This window comes from Sinocyclocheilus anshuiensis, unplaced genomic scaffold, assembly GCF_001515605.1.
Source record: "Sinocyclocheilus anshuiensis isolate Anshui unplaced genomic scaffold, SAMN03320099.WGS_v1.1 scaffold2984, whole genome shotgun sequence".
Lineage (NCBI taxonomy): Eukaryota > Metazoa > Chordata > Actinopteri > Cypriniformes > Cyprinidae > Sinocyclocheilus > Sinocyclocheilus anshuiensis.
The window spans coordinates 254,547-261,053 of record NW_015554330.1 but is presented as its reverse complement, the minus strand read 5'-3'; positions in this window follow the sequence as shown (position 1 = coordinate 261,053).

The window sequence follows — 6,507 nt, the reverse complement described above, 5'->3', positions numbered from 1 at the left end:
TCAAATGTGGCAGACCACCTCAAAGAAATCGATCACGTCCTGAACCAGCTGACAACAGCAGGAGCAAAGATCGCCCTCCACAAAGGACAATGGTGCAAAACCAAAGTTAAATACATCGGTCTGCTCATTGGACAAGACGGTATCTAACCACAGTCCAGTCGCACCCAAGCAATCCAAAACATAAGGACACCCACTAACATTTCTGAGCTGCGAAGCTTTCTGGGAGTGTGCAATTACTCAAGACAGTTCATTGAAAACTACGCTGACATCGCACGAGCACTAACCTCCCTCCTGAGAAAGGACGAGTCCTTCGTTTGGTCGGAAGCCCAGGACACAGCTATGAGTGAGCTCAAACAATGCCTGTGCTCCGCCCCATGCTTGGCCTACCTAGACCCAGGAAGGGAATTCTATCTGGACGCTGGATTCTCCAATCATTGCCTCAGCGCAGGCCTATACCAGCTCCACGACAAAGACAAGTGAGTGGTCGCTTACGCCAGCAAAACGCTGCTTCCCCCTGAATGCAAGTACTCAGACTGCGAAAAAGCTTTGCTTTGCACTGTGTGGGCCATCCAGCGTTTCTCCAACTACATTGGAGCTCAGAAGGTTATCATTGAAACATGTCACCAGCCAGTCACCTTCCTCAACAGCCAACGAATCAGGGATGGCATGCTAACCAACGCACACATAGCTACTTGGTTAATGACACTCCAAGGACGGGACGTCAAGGCAAGATATGCCCAAAACCACAAATCATTTCTAGGAAACGGGCTAGCAGCCTGCCAGAACTGTTCAACGGACATGCTACACACAGCAGCAGAACCCAAAAAACCTTCACAGCCGCAACTGACAAACCACAGGTACTTCGAGGACAATGTGTGTGAAGGGATGCCCACAGCATATGTCGATGGCTGCTCCTACAATCAACAGGGCAACTTGAAAGCTGGAGCGGGAGTGGTCTGGCTCAACAATGACCCTTGCCCGCTGCAAAAATTCAAATTAGGCCCTCACTCATTGCAATATGCAGACAGAGCGGCCACCCTCATCACCCTACAATTTGCTGCATCCCACAACATCAAAGAACTTCCTCATCTGTACCGACTCGAACTACGCCCGTCTAAGCTTCACATGCTATCTAGCTGGATGGAAACAGAATGGATTCAAGACAGCTAACAAAAAGCATGCATCTTCCAAGCATGAGATGGCATTGTCACAGAACATGACATGAACCCACTTCACCGCCGAAGTCATGCAGGAAGTGTGGAAACTCCTGGCTATACAGGCCAAGCTCCATATGAGCCATCACCCAATATCCTCAGGTCAAGTTGAACGAGGCAACGGGACAGCGGTCAGCATGTTGAAGAAGTACGTGTCCGCCAATCAAAAGGATTGGGATATTAAGCTTCCTCTGGTACTGATGGCCATCAGGGCCACCCCTCACCGGTCTACTGGTGTACCCCCGTTCGAGATGATGACAGGGCGACAAATGACACTACCGCTACGCCTGCTGTACCAACCTGCTTACATGAACCTCGTCACTGCCTACACCACTCAGTAGTACCTGGAAGAGTTGCATCAGCACCTGAGAACGACTTTCGCCTTTGCACAACAACAACTCCAAAGAAGCGCGGAAGGTCGTAAAGCCTACTATGACCAAAAGGCCTCTCACCAGGAACTCAATGTCGGAGACAAAGTGTGGTACTACAGCTTCGCCCAACCAAGGCAGAACGCTCCCCATCGCCTGTCAAAGAAATTCCTACCTCAATGGACAGGACCCCACGAGATTGTGCACAAGCTCTCACCTGTCTCACAAAATCAGAGAAGGGCGCAGCGAGCCAGTCCTTCGATGGGTCCATCAAAACCAGATAAGGAGGCACCAGGGCTCCAACCGACAGGAAAAGGGGGGAGATCAAACTAACTGACACAGACCGACAATCCCATACTCTACACCACACTAACATAATTTCTGTCGTTCTAGGAAGACATATAGCTAAATTTCTTAAACACAACACCTACACACTCTACTCCGCCACACTGCTAGGACCAACCTCTAGTTGAGAGGAGTTGTTCCACACATGTGACACTTGCCCTTGCTGTCGAACCTCTTTCAGTGTCCTTGTGTCTTTTTGTGTTTTCCCTTTTTCCTCTCTCACTATAATTCCCTTTTTCCTCTCTCTCTATGTTTTCCTTTCCCCTCCAGTCCCCTCACCAGGGAACTCCCTTATCCCAACTTTAAATTCAGGTCCCGAAATTAGGATTGACTACTTTCACCAAAAAAAAATTGTCGTAAATCATTGTGAAAAGCCGTTACCAACCGATCGAGGCGACCCCGCAAACCATGATCTTCGCTGCTAATTGTTCCTTCTTTTCTGTTCTGTTACCAGGGAGATGTTCGGACTCGCTGTTTTGATCCTCTGCGTAATTGGGGTTATGCCCCAGCCAGAAGTTGCGTCGCCAGGACCAGCATCGGGTATCGTACTCCGTGAACAACCGGGGTTATTGATAACGAACTGCAAAACCTACACCCAAAAGGTGTAGGTCCGACTTGATCCCCGTGATGTTTTCAGAGCTCACTACACCCTCTCAGCCGCTCAAACCACTTGGGCCGGCGCCCATTGGACTCGAGAAGTCCTCGCCCACGCCCAGTCAGATGTGATCCACATGCTGCACCAATTACAGAAAATGACTGTAACCCAGGCTGAATTAAGCGGGTACAACCAGAGTCCCAAACGATTTTTGGGTGCCCTTCTGGGGGCTGCTGTGGCTGTAGAAACTCTGTTTAACATTGGCATGAACACCGCTAATGCCGTGAATCTGGCCACCGTGAGGCGGCATGTGGGCGAAATCCAGTCTGAAATGCCTGAGATACGACAGCAGCTCTCAGTCCAGAGCCATGCCCTACAGACCTTTGGGAAGTCGCTGAACGGCACAATCACAATTTTAAATACCCATAGCACCCTTCTAAACCAAACCATCAAATCCATCATCAAACTATTTTCGGTCGTACAAAAAGATTGAGCTCAAATACAACTCCTAACTACCCCCATGGCCGACATGCTACAAGAAGTAAGCTCCTCGATTGATAACTTAGCCATGGGTAGGATTCCGCACTACTTGATCCCTCTTAGCCTTGTCCAAAACGTCCTAGCCTCCGCCACTACGGGCCCTGCTAGTCCCATCCAAACCCATCTCGTCTTTTCCCTGGGCAGCGCTATTCCCTTATACATAGACCCGGAAGTAGGCAACTTGGCCTTTCTCCTCAGTTTACCTATTATCGACTCCAATAACATTTACCAGCTCAAAGACGTTGTGAATGTGGGATTTTGGCAGAGTAACACCTATGTCAAAATACACACTCCTTAAGTCGCTGCGTATCACGATAACAACAAGCAGTTGTATCTGGCCCCAAATCTGAAAATGTGTACGCTCACTAAGGACATTCATTACCTCTGCCCGAGTAAACCCTTCGTCCGCGATAATACCAAGGGCATCTGTGGCCTAGAATCCATTAGACCTGATACTAGCTGCCCTGCCGAAGCTACACCACGGTCTCAAATTGAGGCAACACAAGCCAAAACTGACCAAGAACCTGAACCTGAGAACTCAACAAACCTGATTGTGATTATGCCTATACCGCCTCGTCGAACCTCTGACAATTAGGGCAAAATGACCCAATTCTAGATAATCCTAAACAATGCACCCCTACCTCATCTCAAGTGTTCCTAACCCGATTATCCCCTAATTACCTAAGCCTTGCACCAGGATTCAGTTAGTGATGGAGATGTTGTTTGTGTCTTGTGTGTGCCTGTTCTCTCTCTGCCTCTTGTTCCAGTGCCCGCCGATGTTCGCACCGGGAACCTCACCAAGCAAAAGGGGGATATATGTAGGATCTCTGTCGAACAGACCCAAATAAACTAGGGATTCACCACTGAAATATTGAACAGACATTCCAGAAGAATCAAGGTTCCCCCCATCCTAACTGTTTTCAGTTGTAAAACTGATCAATGGTTAACCGAGGCGCCCAATTGTCTCGAGCAGTCATTATTAGAATTGTTCAAAATAAATACTGTTTAGTTACAATGTTCAAATGTTGTTCTGAAATAGTTTTGTGTTTGTGTGCGGTTTCATGGGTAAATGAGTTCTGAATTGATATACATATAGCATATGTAGTATGCAGTGCCATATGGAGTCTCTAAATAGCCTTTTTGTTCAGTGACTTTGGTATCCAGTTGGTCAGAGAACAAACCTTTTTAGTGGCTGCCTTGAGTGTTGTCCTACACTGTGAATACTGTAAATAGTTGCTTTAGTTTTTCAGTAACTGGATATTCATAATAATTAGCAGAGATAAAAAATTACAATTACAAATGAATTTTTATTTTTATTTAGCATGTTTTGTGTGTTCATTAGCTCTAAAATGATCACTGATCAAATCTGTTTTGAAAAATATGGTCAGACATTCAGCTTTATCTTTATGGTGTTTTCAGGCATTTGGCATCAAAGCCTCATCCATTTTTCCATTAGTGAATTTCATTCAAAGATATCGTGAGTCACTTTCATGTATATTTTACCTTGTTTTACTCTGTTGCTATACTAATTTTGAGTTATTATGACTCCAGAGTAACAAAGGTTCAAGTGTCTAGTTTCAAACAATACCAGATTTATAAATATAGACCATAGGGTTCAAGAGCTACAGACATTTTTATTTGGGTATGTCGTTTTTCAGAAAATACTCAAAAACAGGGGCGCACAGTAAGTGGTTAAAAACCCAATGCCTGAACAGATGCTTGCTCGCTCTTTCGCCTGTGTTCGACTGCGCCCCAACTGGCGCTCACATGCTGCACCATCAAGCGATTGGGTCATCCAAAACCCCAAACACTCCGTTGAAACTTCGTGACCGCAAGAAATTTTCAAAGTCTAAAGCCAAGCAAAGAAACTCTCAGAAGAACTTCAAGCATCACTCCCCGTACCTAAAGGCAACCGACTTCCGAAGCTCCTTCGTCACAAGGCAACCAACCATTCACCACGAGGGCTCTCCCAAAAAGACGTCATCCAAACGAGAGATCGGCAACCAATCAGAGGCTCCGAGATTCCCTGGGACGAGCCAATTGAGGAAAACCCCTCTCAGTTTCCAGCGCAAATGCAAGTAACAAACAAAATCTTCTATCTGCTGAAACTGGTGCTGAATTGATCTTAAGCAACTAAAGATAAGCCAAATCTCTGCTTTTGTGATTTTCTTGGTGCGATCTAAGAACGAATAACTTACTAGACTTTTGGGACTTCCTCAGAACTCCGTTACCTCTCATCCTTCGAACTGTGTGTGTGTGTGTGTGTGTGTTTTCATTAGTTTACTACCATGTAATCTATAGAGTAGCTCAAATAAATTCTTGTTTCATTATAAGAATCATTGTCTTGTGTCGTGTATTTAAAGTTAAACTTTGCCCAGATCTCGCTACCTAGCTCGTAGCTTATAAATTATCACTAGCATGTATTAACCTGTGGCCAGGTTAATATAAAAAATAATACAAATATCCAAATTGTTAAGATATACTGATGTTAACGTTTCGCTGGACGAACAGTTGATAAAGTGTAAACTATCAAACAAGGCGCTCTGATTGTTTTTGTTGTAGAATACGATAGGGGATATATTCACACGTTATAGAAACGAAAATGATGGTGTATAAAATTGATTTTAAGATAAAAAATTTGACAACAAATAATTAACTTGACGGAGCTCAAACTCAAAACACACGACAGCAACAAACAGCTTTGTTGTAAAACAAACAAAGTTTCCTCTCTCGCTGAACTGGTGCTGAATCGATCTTAAGCAGTAAAGATAAGCCAAATCTCTGCTTTTGTGATTTTCTTGGTGCGATCTAAGAACGAATAACTTACTAGACTTTTGGAACTTCCTCAGAACTCCGTTAATCCTCATCCTTTGAACCGTATACGTGTGTGTGTGTGTGTGTGTGTGTGTGTGTTTCCATTAGCGTAGTACCATGTAATCTATAGAGTAGCTCAAATAAATTCTTGTTTCATTATAAGAATCATTGTCTTGTGTCGTGTATTTAAAGTTAAACTTTGCCCAGATCTCGCTACCTAGCTCGTAGCTTATAAATTATCACTAGCATGTATTAACCTGTGGCCAGGTTAATATAAAAAATAATACAAATATCCAAATTGTTAAGATATACTACGGAGAGTTATAACTCAGAACCACATGTTTATTACAGAACACAAGCAGCCCCTGCTGCTAACCCGCTCATGCATGGTACAGTCTAACCCCGGTAGCCCCTGCAGTGAACCCCAAGCCCTCTAGTGGAGTCAATATGAAATTACATCATAAATGCATATAACACTACACCACACCTGGGGCCCGTTCTTCGTACGTTGCTAACTCAGTTAGTTGGATTTGATTGTTGACGATTTGGCATGATCTTGGATTATTTGGTTCTTCGAAGCTCATCCTGGACTTGCTGTCATAGCAACAGGTCCGTAAACTTAAACCTGCCC